We start from the raw sequence: 16,451 nt of genomic DNA, 5'->3' as shown, positions 1-16,451 counted from the left end.
ATCATCTGGGATATGACATACAAAAACAAGCTTGTTTCTAGAGTTTTCGGCAACTGCTGGGTAATTTCACAAAGGTGCTATACTGAGCACACTTGCTTACTTTGTTTGCTGGTCACCTGAACTAAGATGGGAAAGAAAACTATGACTAAGGTTGTTTACAAACAAAGAACGATAAAAATAAATCAGCCTTCTTTTTATTGATTTCGATTTCGAAAAAGAGAAAACACCACATGGAAACATAAAACTGCGCATCACGATGACTGCCTGTGGCACAGAATAAAATTAACTGCTTAATAAAAGATGAGTAAGAAATAGAGTATTCCTGGGGGAAAGAAAAAGGGCGCGATGAGGCCATGATGAACAATACAAATCGCGAAAATTTGCAGAAAGTGCATTGGTCAAATGAAGACAAAAAGTCATAAGGCATATGACAGGTCAGTAACCTGTAAGCAAATTACGCGGAAATGATAAATATGCACATTATTTTAAGGCGACAGCCTTTATTGGCTCATGCTCGCGGTCGTGTCCATCCGTGTGCTCGAATCCTGTCAGCTGTGGCCTCTCCGAGAAGCGGCGCAACCTCCTTTCCTCCTTAAGGGCTCTTCACACAGGGAAGAACCCCACCCCTCTCGACCGGGATGTTGTGAAAACGAGCCGCCTTCGACCGCCGGAACCGGTTTCCCGGGGTCCCTTCGGTGGTGGGGGGCTTTTTATCCGCTGGCACAAAAGCTCGGCTGGCAACTTCGCGGGTCGCGCGCTATGGGAAGCGCGTAATTGTAGTTGGGATTCGGTGGTTGCTGGTGGTAGTAGAGTTGCCTGACCGGTCTCTGACTACTATTTTTTATTCGCTCGCAGTGAAACAAGAAAACCAGCCAGATATGAAATGCTGCAGGTGACACTGTAATGGCTAGCTGCCTGTGGCGCTCTTGCTTGCGCGACAAGTTGGGAGCCAGAGACTTCTAAGCAGTGTTGCAAATTCATTCCCTCTTTGTCCGAAAACCAGCAGCGAATGTGGGAGCGACATTATGACGACGGCTGCACAGGGACGTAGAGAGGGCCTGAGATGGCCAGGATGACAGAAAACCCGACGGTGGGGCAGAGGATCGAGAGATGCTTGGGGAGGCAGAGAAGACACTGAAATAATTACTTAGCCAAGAATTAATCATCTTTTGTCAAAGAATTCGGTCCTCTTCGAATGCCATTTTGGCTTGAGGAAACAGCATTACTCCGACGAAATAGTTTTTAAAAAATGCATTGTGTCAAACAGATGTCGCTTGCAATGTACCGAGTTTTCGAAAGTATTTCAATTGTTCAACCATAGTCTTTTTAATGCAGAAACTTGGCTGCTTTGGCGTCAGAGGCGTTAGGCTATCATTACGCTCGTACGTGATGCGTCGCTAAGACATCAAAGCGCGGACCAGGACTGTAGGGCCTGTCCGGCAAAGACACACTGACATGTCTGACATGCCGTTTGGATGCATTTTATGCTATCCCGTTTCTTTCGTATATTGATTATTTATATTTTAAACTCTTTCTAGTGCGTTTCGTAGCGCTTGCTGACAATCTTACTGCGCTTATAGCAGGTGACGCAGTAAAAAAGAAATGTTACATAAGGATCAGCTTTCGGAATGCTTCAGTCAGGGGCCGGAAAATAAATTTACAAAAGTTATTACAAAGAAAATAAGAGCTGTACTATCCTTAACTCAAAATATATAGCTATTTGTAATCACATAATACCAGATTGTTCCTGGGAAACAACTGGATAGGCATATATCCAACAGGGTGCCTATTCTATGAAAGTGTGGATGTGTGTGGCACTCGGTTTATGTTGTGGCTCTGGTGCTTACCATGTTTTTACGCCCTTGTTTTTTGTGTTGAACATGACAATCATGCAAATTGGGGTGCTAAGTTCTCAGGCAACTTCATTGTATTCCCGTCTCCCCCTTCCTCATTCATTATCCGGTGCGAGTACGTTACCTGAAAGGCCGGCTGATTGTACCCGGCTGCGGCGAAGCGGCAAGGCAGGCAGCGCAGACGGCGCTCTCCTCGGCGAGCGCCGAGCCTCTGTCATCTGGCAACACTGGAACCCCTCTCGTATTCCGCCGCCCGTGTGAATGCAGGAGCAAGGGAGGGGGCTCCGCCAGCCAGCGGTGCGCCCGCACCCCCTTCCCGAAAAGCTCCCCCGTGTGAATAGCGCTTTACAACTGGCGCTCCGGAGGGGGGGGGGGGGGGGGGGGGGGGGGGCTCACTGTGTTCGTCAGAAAAAGTGTCACGTGTTCTTCCGTGAGGTACCACTGCGCCACGCCCCGGATTTTTGGTTTTTCGTTATTGCCTGGTATTGGCCCACGACATTACACAAAAGGAAACTCCGATCAAAGATAAAAAAGGCATACAAGGCAATGTACACGAATGAATGTCATGATCAGCCGTGAAACGTTCTTTAATCCCTCTTGTCTACAGTGAGAACGATGGCAACATTCCGCGAGTGGCAGATCGCCTTTCCTTTCTTGTAGACGAATTATGGATCGCCGGTTAACTATTATGCGTTCAATCAAAAGCTGGTTGTGTTCGACAAGGAGCGCGCGATGTACTGTCGACAGGTGGTGACGTCACAAGGCGATTGACGCATATGCGATCTGGAATTTCAGAAAAGGCATGGTCTCGTAAGAAGCCGCCCGAATTCTATCAGCTGCAGCTAAAATCGATCACAAAATCATCCTAATTTGGGTCCCAGCACACACGTCCGCCCCCGGCAACGAGGCGGCCCGTGATTTAGCCCGAGATATCTACTTCCGGGCACACGCGGAGCCGCCCGACTGCCGTGAGATGGACGAACGTTTGCAAACCTATAAAGAAATCATCGAAAAATATAGATACGGAAGACGTCTGATGCCGCCACCGCATCCTAGCCCAAATAATAAAGAGGCCATAGCCTGGCGGCGATTACAAGCCTGAAATTTCCCAAACCCTGTCCGTTTCCCACCCAGATAGCTGAGAGAAAAGTTGATAAATGTAAAGCCTGCGAAGCGAGGCAGACCCTCGACCATATACTTTTCGAATGCCTTAAGTCTCCTGGCGCTAGGGACAACATTAAAGTAGAGAAGCCTGGGTGACCCTGCTGCGAAGCGACGTCCGCGCTGACCAGGAAAGAGCCGTCCGCCTGGCGGCTGAGGCCGCGAATATATTCGCCAGTCTTTAGTCGCGGAGGTTCCAGCTCCCGTTCCTCAGGCCTGCGTGCCAGGAGCGGGGAGTAGGGGGCCGCCTGAATCGGTGGAAAATAAAGTTTGAATCAATAAATTAATCAATACATATATGTAACTGACCCCCCCCCCCCCCCGCCCCGGCGTCCGATCCCGGCGTCCGTGCACCCTTTCGTTTGTCGTTTCCTCGAACGCCGCACCACACGGCAAACAGAACCAGACCCAGATGTCTAGGATGAGTTAGTATAGCAGGAAACGGCGGCGTTTGAAATTGATTTAGAAGATAGAGAAGGCATAGTATCTGTCACATTCTCCGCGTACACATCTACCTTGCAATAAAAGAAGGGAGGAATGTGAAATTGCAGTCACCCTCTTCACTCGAAACACCATTCACCGCCAAATGCGCAACAAATACGTAGCAAAATGCGGCACTAAGGCTTTCGCCTTCCACCACTTTAGTCGCCAAAGTGTCTCGTAATTTTTTATGTGAGCACCACAGCGATGTTAACTATGAATGTTCAATTATTGCTTAATGTTTTATTAACGCGAAAGCGTTACTTCGCTATGTGCACAGATTTCTGTCCGCAGACCGTGTCCACAGACCATGTCCGCAAACCGCGTCCGCAAAATCGTGTCCGCAGCAGTTGCGGGTAGTTGAGAAGGGGTAGAGGTTATTGAGTGGTGTCAATCGATAGAGGCTGACGTAATGTTGTGTCCGAAATAATTATTAGGCCTATAAGTTAATTAATTAATTAATTTGAATAACTGGTTAACAGGAAAGGAAAGGCGTAGTATCTGCCACACTTGTTCTATGGACACCTGCACCGGGCCGTAAGGGAAGGGAGCAAGGTGGGAGAGAAAGCGGGAGAGAGAAACGGGTGCCATAGTGTATATGACGTCAAGGATGTCTCGTCACGCAACCGGAAGTAAAGCCGGAAAAATGGCATAAAAAGGGATTTGCGCGCAATTTGAAAGTACCAAAGACTAAAGGCTAAAAGGAATAAACGAGAAGTGAACTAATGTGAGGTAGAGGATGTGACGTCACGCAACCAGAAGTAGAGCCGAAAAAGGTCATATGAAGGGATTGGCGGGCAATTTGAAAGTACCAAAGACTAAAATGGGCCAACAGGAAGTGAATTAGGCTACTAGAAACAACCAGAAGCAACCAACAGCAGCATCCGTGTTTTCGCATTACTCAAATGTTGATTCTGCAGTGCTCTTTAATTTTTTACAAGTTGTGATGATGTACGCATAATTCTTTTAAAACATTATTTAATGTTCAGTGCTACTTGGGCTGCTGCTATCGCCACAGCCCAGATATCTACTTCTTGGTGGGTCTAGATCAGCCCTATAAAAGTTAGCTTCAGAACTATGCACAGACACTGTTCGTGACATTCATTCTCACTCTAGATCATTCCTTGTCCATCTAGCATAATGCGACAGAAACGGCTAATTCAGGTCAAGACCGGTCTCGAAGGCAGCGCGCACTCTTCCCAGCCTTCACAATGCCATGGAAGTAGGCGCAGCTCTTCTACTTCAGTTATGCTCAGTGCCGCCGCTTGGGGTGCGAAGATCTTACTGCTGCTCCCTAGTGGTTCTGCGGTCGCGGTTGGTTGCCGCCCGGTTTCGCGATGTCGACCGTGGGTATTGCGGACAGTGCAGCAGCTAAATGAAAGAAATCAGAAGGATGTTACTTTATCTGCGTGTCGCCCGCATATTCTGCACTTACACGAAGTAATTATAAAGAACTATGGCCATTAGAACCGTGAAAACGACGGAACACTATATTTAACAATACTTGTTTATCAAAAGTATATCGAAGACATGACGGATACTAGAGTTCTTTTGTTCACTTTTGAGGACGTGCTGTCCTCTTCCATTCCTTCAGAGTTTCGTATGATCCATACTAGAACAATGAATGCTAGAAATAAGCTTCATTAGGAAGCGAATTGGGCTATGATGAACGATGTAGACGGGACTCCAGAAATGTCGACCAGCGTGGTTTCTTAACGTTCACTGACGTTGCAAAGCCTACCGGTGCTTTGCGTGTCACCTTCACTTAAAAGTGGCTGCCACCGTACAGATCTAATAAGAATAAAGTGAAATCCTAAATTTTACAAAATTAGACTGCTAGATATCGCGTCGCAACAACTTCTATCGTCTATTGGGAGAATAACTACGGGTTTCTTTACACAGGTTTCTTTACAATACATTAACAAGTTTTATATATTCCTTAATAAGCGTGCTGAGATTCTCTTTCAATCACCTTAATTATTGGACACTAAATTTTCCCCATTTTTAGAGTTAATGAATTGTGCAGGGCCGCGATATGTACTACGTTCATATTGACAGGAAGAACATATCGGCCCGGAGTCGTGCGTCCGACTGGCCGCACAAACGCTGCGAAGCTGCTCGGGCATGGGCCGTATTCCTCCTCCGTTCTTATTCGCGGCATTATGTGGGCACATGGATTGTTGCGTTGCAGTCTCTTGCAGCCCGCATTTCGCCCCCTTTCTTCACTCTCGTAGTGGTCGATTCTAATCCTAAACTTTGCCAGTTCCTTGGCCGCCTACGTAAGTATCTGTACTATAAGGAGACGAAGAGAACGGGAAGACTACCAGAACTTAAACCCTCGTTGCCGTCGATAAAACGGGCAACCACCTCACCAGGGAAATAGCTGAACCCTTTCAAATAACTTTAGCCTAGGTCTACTGCATCCTCATTCTTGTGTTGGTCGTCGTTCGCAAATTTTGAGGCTTTTTTCAGCTTCTAGAACATATCTCTCCTATTTTCTCCTCTGTCTTTCTTCTTTAGCATGGCTGAATGTGCATTTTGTTTTTCTTTTCCGAGAATTCATTTGCTGCTTATATTCAGCTCCCTCTCCTTTCATTCCTTTTCTTCTCGCACAACGCTTCCTTCAGCTTCTGCTACTTAATCACCCCGCAGCTTTCTTTTGCTTAGGAATGCCTCCTCAGTCCGCCACGATGAATCGACGCGTTCGAAGCTGGCTATGTATGAAGTTATGCCTACGGTGAGGGTGATCCTCACAACAAACGCGGTACATATTTCGCGACAGGTGTATTTTCAGTTGCAGCTTTGCTCCCGCAATAGCTAAAAAGGAGGTTTCATTGCTTGAACATAAGAATCACTTCAGCGGAATGCCGCATATATCGTTCTCACTTCGAGGTAAGTTTCTTTTTTTCCAGTTAGGTTTACACAATTTAGCTTGTTACTTCTGAAGGCTAAACAATACTTTAGGCAAGTGCTCACTGCTAGATTAAGTCCTTATATGTCAAGTCTTTAAGCATTAAGTCCTTTGATGTTACCAGCTGAACGGGTATGAAATAATTCTCTATCGCAGAGAAAATACTTCATGACATTTCGAGGTATAGATCTTTGTTCTCTGTGTAAAACATATTCTCGCACTCCGCGCCTGCAAAAATCACATAGTAGCGGAATCATAGTGCGTAGCACCAAATCTTCAGGACAGGCCTGTCGAAATTTCAAGCCGCCTCTGCTCATGTTATGAATCAGCATATTTCACTGCATTCAACCTCTCTCTCTAAATGTAAATAAATCACAGCAGTCCTTAGATAATTGGCGCTTCGAACGAGCATGCGCAGAGTAACCAGCAATTAGCTCACCAATAGTTGTATGTCTTCTCGAGGCCTGTTTATTTCACAATCTATTTTATTCTCTATTGGTTAATCAGCATACATTGAGAGGCTATTTGTCTCAGTCCGGATAATATGGCTTATCTAACAAGACAAGTGTGTTCTGGGGGTGAACTATTGCCTTATATCCTTCGTGAGAATGATATTATAATCCGGTCAACACAGCTTTCTGTTCTTTCCCAACCGAGCTTCGTTTTTATCGGTTTGAAACATTCCAACAAGAGCATATATAAATCAGCGTTCTTCCAAATATTATCGTGACAACTCCACCAAAGTATACCTATAAATACAGAGGTGAGTGGCTCTCTTTTGTCAAGACACTTGTCTTTACACACCTGCTCTCCTCGTGGTCGAGCTATCCAAAAAAACCTGACAAGCAACAGCTACTAGTGACCATTGATTTCGCGCACCAGTTCTTGCAAATCATTTGTAATTTTGTGTAGATCCTATAGGAAGTGTCGACGTTTACGACGTTACACCGTTAGAAAATTAGACCGATTATATTTGCTTTCCAATCAGCATGCGTCAACTGCGCGTTTTTGCCTCTTATTCTGTGAGGAGATGAGAGAATTGGGTAAAACGCTCCTAAAGTGAGTTTCATGCTCTGTCTATTTATATGTCTCTGATTTAATGCTTTAGATGTGACACCTAGAGCAAATATGACAGAATTGTTTCACTCAGCCTCATAAATCTTTCTGAGTGACATGAAACACCGTCCATTTTCTTATCTTCCACTGTGCCGTAGTGAAAATGTAGGTTGTCGGAATTTTCTGTTGAGCAAATTGTTCCTTATACATTCATGCAAATGCACAGATAAAATATGAAAGAATGGCTGCTCATAAATAGCCGAATGAGGGTAAACAATTGTGAGCCACTGGGAGTTAATGATCATTATCATTACTTTCCGGTTAATTTAATAGGTATGCGTGATGACTGCAACGACATGCATGTTGCTTCTTTAGGACTCAAGGCCATGTTATTATTGCCATGCTATTCCGCTGTAGTCTTTAGGACTCGAAGGCTTTGCGCAACATCTTAGAAATGTCAGGTGGTTATGTACCATAAACAAACACGCTGTCTTAGAAAGTTCAAAACATTTTGCAACAATGCCCGTTAAGCTGATGCTCTTATAATAAAACTGCTGCACGTGTATTGCGTTTACACTTAATGTCTTTGGTGTTGGCTTACACTCTTATGAACTTTAGCGGACTTCCTCTCTTTTTCAGGTATCCTAGAAAACATTGCTTTTTTATCCTAAAAGCAGTAATACAATGTGCCCCACAGAAATGTTTGATTGTGGCGGTATGAGTCAACATTATCTCTTTTCCTTGAAAACCTGGAGCCGTGAAACAGTACAAATTGCTACATAACAGCAAAAGTTCAGCAGAGTACCGAATAGCCTTATTCCTTTTCATGACGAGATGACAGTGCACTCTGAGAATTATTACGACACCTACTTCATTTTCCTTCAAATGTTTCCCTCTTGAAATGTCGTCAAGAAGCGAAATCCTTAGCATCCGTGCAGCCCTTCATATGTCCACTTGTAGTGGTTCTCCTTTAGTGCAGCGGTCCTCCACATTATTCAAGAGGTGCACTTGCACGCAGACGTCATAGGTTCAATCCGGGATCTCCAACTGCTTGTCAGAACGCACGCAGATATATATGATGGCTCATTCACTGACACATGATCTCGGGAGCACGTATTGTCCCTATGATGTGAGTAAACATCATGAAGCTTTCGCAAGGTATTGCTATCCGAAAGGTTCTGGCTTCCAGCTTGTGCAGATCTGAAGGGATGTCTTGGGGGCTGTGAACTTTGTTTTCTCATCCTTCTCGTGCGCTAAAGGTGACTGCTGTAACCTTTTTGAAGCTTTTCGAAGCCACGTTTTTCCGCTTTGCGTGGATGTATTCTCTTGACTTGCCAGCACATATATAGAGCAGGCCTACGGGAAATTTTGTTGCAATGAATTCAGGTGTAAGTAGCGTGAGCTTCATTTAAACCTCGTGGCCCGTCCATCGCAGTCTGTATAATTTGACGCTGTACAGATGAAAGCCACGTGAGCTTCATTTCAGCTTCATTTGTGGGTCCATGGCTGTTCTCAGCCCTATCGGCTAAACAGGGTAGAATACCCGCAGGTAGATAGAAGTCTAAGAACCAAGAAACATCTGAAGGCGCTTGCAAACAAGAACTTTTTCGAATCCAACTAACCTTAGCCAGAGGCACCGGAAACAATTCTCATACTAGGCCGGCATAGGAAGGAACATTTACTTGTGGTATGAACGTCTACATAAATTCAAGATAGGCATAAAGAGCGAATTGGGAGACTGGGAGATTTTGGGAGACTGTACATTTAAGCTCTCATCCTGGAATGCAGCTTTAGGTTTAAGCCTACTGGCCGAATATAGAGCCAGTGTCCAAAAACCTCGAGCAACAGGCTTGGCTGTTAGACTGGCGCCTATCCTATATGTGTTGGAAATAACCTTTCACCACCCCCACAAGCACTGCTATCGTAACTTGAGGAGATATACAATGCTGTTCATTCTTGGTTGATATGAAGCCGCTACAAGCTTCGCCTGCGACGCCTGGAACAGTCACCACATACAATATCGGTACCTTAAGAGTGCGAGGATCACGGCTGCGGCGGCATTCGCACCTGACCTAGGGGAAATTCATAGGCAAATTTTGAAGTGATGCGAACATACTTTGCTAAATACACTAATATTGTAAAAAAGCCCTTTCAAAAGGCAAAATTTTTGTCGAAATAATTGCTCTCGCCCATAGGTCTGAGCGTGCCGTCAAAAAATACACCAGCGATGAGTGTATGTTTCCAAACTCCGTGGCTAATGCCCTGAAGATAATGAAGATAGTATTAAAATACACATAATTACCTAGTTCTGGCGGTTTATTTTGCTTGATTCACTTTCTCGCATTTAACTACAAATCAAACATTTCATTACATGCGACATAACATTTCTAAGGAGTTCCCCTCATCAAGCTTACGCGCACATTTAGAGATATTTTATTTTATGCACAAGGCAGGCGTTACATTTGTTGAAACAGTCTCGTTGTTTTCAAGCTGATCTAACGAACGTGAATTCTGAACTTTGCCGTGATACATATTGAACGTTCTCAGTGAAACTCGCTAACAAGAACGCTGCTGTCCTAACCCAATGCTACCATTTCAGCACCCAAAAGCATAATTTTGAACACAATCCTACGTTAGAGTCAGACAACAGCATCCAGCATACGTATTAAGAACATTTTGCTATTCATGCTAGCATGCGCATGCAGCGGATGTTTGTAAGACCAGTCGGTTCTGCGGTCCCAGTTACATAAGATTCAGTAATGTAGCGATAAAGCATACTCACATATCCACCAGAAGGTTGTGCATGTATGATAGTAGGATGAATCAAAAGAAGAGGTACGAAAAGGAAAAGCATCATATTTGATTTCAGCCAGTCCAATAGAGATGCTGGTATAGAAATTGTAGACTCGATTATGATTTCCTAGTCGTTATTTATACGCATTTTGCCAATGCAGCTCCGCCTTCGTTTTTGGCAGTAGCTTTCCGAGAACAGCAATGGTCGCCTGTCTATTCTTTCTCCTGCAAAATATCAAGCGTTTGTCAGCGAAACAATGTAGCAGCCTTCTCGGTAAACGTATTATATATTGGCGGGAGACTACAGAAACCGCATTGTATTAGTCATTGTTCAGTTGTTTAGACGTTCAAGTAGACAAAACAGAGGCAATATAAACACGAAAGCGAGCATGTGATCATCGCGGCGGATTTTTCATAGGCGCACTCTGAGGCGTCAAAACAACTTTACCCCTCCTCAGCTGACTACCGAGGTGGTTGCGTAAACCTTGTAGTGATAAGATCTTGCCAAATGCTACCGGTGCACTAGCTTTGTCGAGGCAATGAAAATCACAAAAGCATCCTAAAAAATGATTTTCACAGGCATTTCTAAATAAACATTGTGTCTCAGAGCGTGTATTCACATTTGTTGCACCAATAAAAGTCTCAAGGCGTGCTCTGACGAAAAGTCTCTCTTGTTTCCGTTTCCGTGAAAGTAAAAATAAATTTTGTACCACGTGAGAAAGTGTTCTTTATTTTTTTTTTTTTTTGGCTCCCATCATTGGGCATTACCAGTATTTGAGCGCCAAGAGAGGAAAACTGCAGTTTTGGTGTGATTTTAACTTAACGTTCCAAACCAAGCTCCGGCTGTTAAGGGTGTCGTAGTGGATGGCTCCAGGAATATTGACTATGCGTTAATGTGAGATACGCAGGCACCACACAGCGCACTATCTGTCTTCACTTCTGATTTTTAAATCATTAAGAAACAACAGCACTAATATAGTTAGCAGAAATTTGGCAGTCATTTGAAATAGCTAAGATGCGATAATGCCTCAGCATTCGCCCCTGGGTAATGCTGCTACGTATTAAAGTTTTTGAATCGTCATTGGTCAGCTTCTCGCACACGTAATGCATTATACTATAGAGCTTAGTCAAAACAAGTGTTAATGTTAACTTTATTTATTACGAACAAACATTATGGAGGTGTAGTACATCTAGTTGTTGTGGTTTTAATTTTTGTTTTCCCCTTTCGGTTTTGCGTGGCGGCCATTCCAACTTTCGCGCAAAGCCGCCGCAAACGCGGCCATGGAAGCTCCGTTTTGATTGTTGTAGGACGTTTTTCGTCTGTGTATATACTTTCTCCATTCTTTCATTTTCCATACAAGAGCACTTTTACTGTCTGCTTACGCGTAGGGAGGATTGAGACTGCATACCTCACTATATTACGCCTGCGTACCCTGTCATATGTGCCGCAAATTTTCGGATGCATTACGGTCACCAATCACGTCAAGGCGACAACCATGCGGTGGTAGATAATATCCACTAGTTTCAACATAATGCTAAACAAATATTTCAGGACTGCACAGGACGAAAGTAGCTTTCTTCTAGGATCCTTGTCATGAATTGTTACCGTATCTGCTATACAAAATCCTTTAAATCCTTTATAAAATGAGTATTCCTATTTTTCATTTAAAATGGGCGTGATATACAGAGTTCCGCCATCTTGTCATAACGTGTATGTGGCTAAAACGGGAGGAGGAGGTGGAAACAACTTTTATTTAACGCATTGCATTAAGCGTTAAGAATGTCCTGGGCCAGGGTCACCAAGGCCAACTGATCTTGCAGCTGGTCAGAGGCTAACCAAGCCCGCCACGTTGGGGGAGGAGGATGTGGAAAGTGAGGAGATTGGAGGGCGACAGGGCATGAAAAGATGCAATGCTCCAAGTTTGCATAGTGTTCTGGACAATTTGGGCATGCAGGGGAATGTATGATTCTGTATAGAAAAGATCGGGCAGGAGTAAGCAGTGTATTTAGTTGTATGCGTCTAAGAATGCGGATTTGCGTGGTAGTGAGAGATTTATCAGGAAGAGGAAGTGTACGGAGAGTTTCTCTAATGTTGTCGTAGTGAACGTTGATTTCTTTTTTGTAGTGAAGAGTAGTGTCCCACGTTGATGGATAAGGCCAGGGAATCCCAGGCGCCCGGTGTTGAATTTCGCGGGCGAGGCTAAAACGGGAAGTTGTATTAATGGTCGGCTATGAGGGTACGAGAGATCACTAGAGATTCGTAGGGGGTCTAATCTGATTGCGCATTCTAAAGGGCGCGAAGGCTGCCAACCGTTTTCTCCACAGGCAGATATTTTGGGTGCCCATCCGGCGTAGATCAACCGAGAAATTGTTGAGGTCAGGTGTATCATGCGATTAGGTGAAGAATGTACTCAGTTACCCATCCATCACTTTAACAGATAATGAGGTCAGATTTCTTCAAAATGGCATCTGTACTGGTTTCTCATGACTTGGTTTTTGGTATTTGATAAGTGCGTGGTTTTGTGCGGCTTGGCTTGAGTTTTTATTCGGTGTTTTCTTTATTAAAGTTCACTTGCGAGTCAGCACTCGTCCTGTTTGCTTCACTGCTCTTCACCGTCTTCTTTAGTGCTGTTTATTCATTATGGTATCGTACCAACTAGTCCAGATGTCTCTTCTCCATCCATGTATCCATGTATGGATACAATTTCCACATCATCACAAGAAGGCAGTCTGAAAACTTTGAAAAGCTCAACCGAGAAGCCATCCGCATTATCACGGGTCTGCTGAAACGCACACTTCTCATAGTGTTGTACGCGCAGAGTGGCATGAATCTGCTCGTGGAGATTGCCGAACAGGCAAATCTCGCCCAAAGGGATCGGCTAAGCTGTACCCCAGCTGGCCGATACATCCTAGAGGAACTTCATATTGTTCCAAACAAAGAAGTTCGTCCTTCAAATGATTATGTGTATCCGTCTTGGGCCCCGCCGATTTCGCTGACAGATGGCAAGCCATTGCTACGAAATATGGCTCCTCGCTGCGGCAACTTGGAGCGACGCAAGCGTTTTGCTAAGGCGCAGAGCCGCAGCGTAGCGAACAAACCACCGGATACTACGACAATAATATATACTTATATGGGAGGGAAAATACTTCCCACAACCAATGCCAACACTAGCGACACTGATGTTCCAAAGTTTATCCGGACGGTGGCGTGTGTCAATGTCACCCATCCTGTGATGAATACATCCACACTGCCCATCGTCGATGACGTCGACACTGTGGAAGTAGAGCTTGCAGCCGTTTTAAAAGCAGTGCAGTGGGTTCTACAGACCTTTCCAAAATATTATTCCAAGCGCAGACTCTACCTCTTCCCGAACTCTTCCCGCGTGTATGAAGTGTGCAGACGAGTGACCTCGAGTCCGTCAACATACCCTAAAATTACCGTTGATGTATTAGACATTTCACGGCCTCAATCACGTCGTTGCTCTAAGGTTTAGCTTAACATTAGAGCGACGATTTCTTGAGTGCCTGCGCACGTAGGCATGGAAGGCAACGAGTTGGCCAACAGCGAGGCGCGTGCAGCAGCACGCAAAATGTCATTCGGGCCGAACGTACTTTGCACCATAGCGGGTACCAAAATCTGCCCGTTGGAACCCTCCACCTTCAGAGAAATCGTGAGGAAGCGACGGTGCAATGCCCTTGAGCACCTCCGCTATAGAAGAGAAACACACGCCGAGGAACAAGCGCGTCCCATGCCCCCTATGCCGGAGGAGTTACAGAGGGCCACGCAGACATTATTCCGCCGCCTCGCATCTGACACTTAGTTAACCCCTACACTGAGACAAAACTTATTTCACAACGACCCCAACGAAGGGATATGTCGTCACTGCGGAAGTCCAGCGACCGCTGCCCATATAGTATGGGACTGCCAAGACTATTCTGACATTAGAATCGATTCTCTCGCCGATATTCCAACTGCCATCCGCCCGGCCAGCTACATCGACTGGGTCCTTCCACTGACCCTTAACAACGCGGCCGTCGCTACGCTCTGTGCAAAGCTTGGAAAGTTTGTTGGCTTAGGCCCCAGAGCCAAGCTTTACGGCAAATGTCCCAAAAATCAAACCAGCACCCTCCTCGGCCGCCGTGATTGTGCAGGGGGGGGGGGGGGGGGGGGGGAAGAGCAGCTGCCCACACAGATGCAAGCAGCAAACGTGCATGACAGGGCTGTCAGTAAACGTGTTTCAATCAATCTCCGAGTCCTCTCGCGTTTGAAGTGGCACCGGCTCGCTGGATTGCGCCGAAGCCGGAGAGGCCAACAGGATGTGAATCCGATTTGTCGTCTGTGCTGTGCAAGGAGGGCAGGAAGATGGTCACTACTGATATTACTGCTGGGTTCCCGCCTGGCTTCCAGGCGACCGTAACAGTGTGTTGAAACATCTGAGTGGAGCGTTTTACGTCATGCAGGACTGTCTGTGTTACGGTATCTAGGAGTCAATTAAGGGTAACCTTTAGGGACTGCCTACAGGAATCCTTTGAATTTTCCCTCTCCTTATTATTTGGAGGACGAGCTCAAATTCCGGAGTTACAACAAACACTTAAAATAAAGAGTAATAACTTAGCGTATTGCGAATGAATTCACGCATTCTGTCTCTTTCGTTGTGTCCGCAGGAGCGCCCAATAAAACTCAAGGGATAAAACAAATCTAAAGCCAGTTCTCTTATCTTTTAAAAACGTGACACCTAAACAAACCCCGGTGTATCGTTTTCCAAGAAAGCCACCAAACTTAACATCTGGACAACACACAGCTATTTTATATTTCCATATGTTGGAATGAACTGTAACTCAGCAAGGGCGAACTGCAGGTCCTTATTATCCGGTACCTCGAAGGGAAATTTTAGATCATCTTGATTAGCACCAAATATATTTAAAATCTAATCTGCCTGCTTCCTTAAATCAGCCTTGCCCATTGGAATGAGATAATCATCCACATAATAAAAAACCTCCTTCCGTCAGTCACCTAAATTACTTTTCATCGCCTTGCATACAAACACAAAAAGTATTAATTAGCACACAAACACGTTTTTAGCAAACGGATGCCTCAATTTCTGAACACACCATCTGCACTGCATGCAAAAAAGTAGCTTAAAGAAACAAAAACCAAATATGAAGGAAAAACAACAAAGGTACCGCAAAATGAAATCAATATCTTTATATTATCGTCTTGTTTTGTACGTTTTCTAATAAACTGGAACAGCATATTTTCAGCCAGTAAATGACCGAAGACATGCACGATGATCTCAAACATACTGCCCAAACCCGGATGACTGTGATGGGAACAATAAGCAACCCGAAGGAGTGAGCGAAATAGTAATGAGCCTCTGCGCTCCATTGCACTTCTTACCTATCAGTGCTTGGCCATCTCACCTGCAAACTAACACCTGCCAGGTGCATGCTCATGACTTTTTAAAGCTTTGCTGCTTCAAATGGGGTGTGATGGGGTCCAGGTACTTCTCACATGTCAGCTATTATCACGCAGAAGTATGCCCATTTTTGTTTTTTTTTTTTTGCGAGGCTTTGAATGATTCAGGTCGTTGCCGCCGGTTGGTCAGTTTTGAAGACTGTGCGGCTTCAAACCACCGCTTACACTTACGCCAAAGCTTTACGTTGTTCTAATTGGTCTTGCGTCAACTTAACGTTCATGGGCGCTAATAAAATGCAAAGGAGACAGCACAAGACCCGAGCGCTTGCATCTCGGGCTCTGTCTTCGTGCTTTCTTGTGCATATCAAGGTTATAACAATCTCGCATTATTAAAAAGCTTAAAGAAAAAATAAACCTTTAACAGACATTTTACGCTCATGGAAAAGAAAATGAATGTTAAAAGAAAATATCTGAAGACACAAAATCTAATGTTACAGAAAATTTCTGGCAGGTCAGCCAACACATGTCGTTTTCTTGAAAGAAACTTTTAGCAATGACATATGTCGGGTGCCGAGATGCAGACACGACCTCGATTTCTACGTGAAAGTTTGCAAGCTCTCTAAGCTTGTAGTAGCTGTCCATCACTATTTATTTTAAAAGTGCTGATGAGAGAGCGTGCCAAACTCTCCCCAAAACCACTCTACTATGAAGTTATTTGAGCAAAGTTTACTTGCATCTATGATCAGCGAAACATATTGTTTTTGTTGTGTCGCCGTGTTCC

General features: G+C 44.8%; 1 long non-coding RNA gene across 1 annotated transcript in view; it reads right to left on the bottom strand.

The window, feature by feature from the left end:
- The window catches only part of LOC146179356 (uncharacterized), an 88,035-nt gene that overhangs the window by 9,341 nt on the left and 62,243 nt on the right, over positions 1 to 16,451 (bottom strand). The window lies entirely within an intron of this gene.

The sequence above is a fragment of the Amblyomma maculatum genome, chromosome 9, assembly GCF_055883805.1.
Source record: "Amblyomma maculatum isolate TAMU_Amacu chromosome 9, ASM5588380v1, whole genome shotgun sequence".
NCBI lineage: Eukaryota > Metazoa > Arthropoda > Arachnida > Ixodida > Ixodidae > Amblyomma > Amblyomma maculatum.
This window is presented reverse-complemented; position numbering and strand designations above follow the sequence as displayed.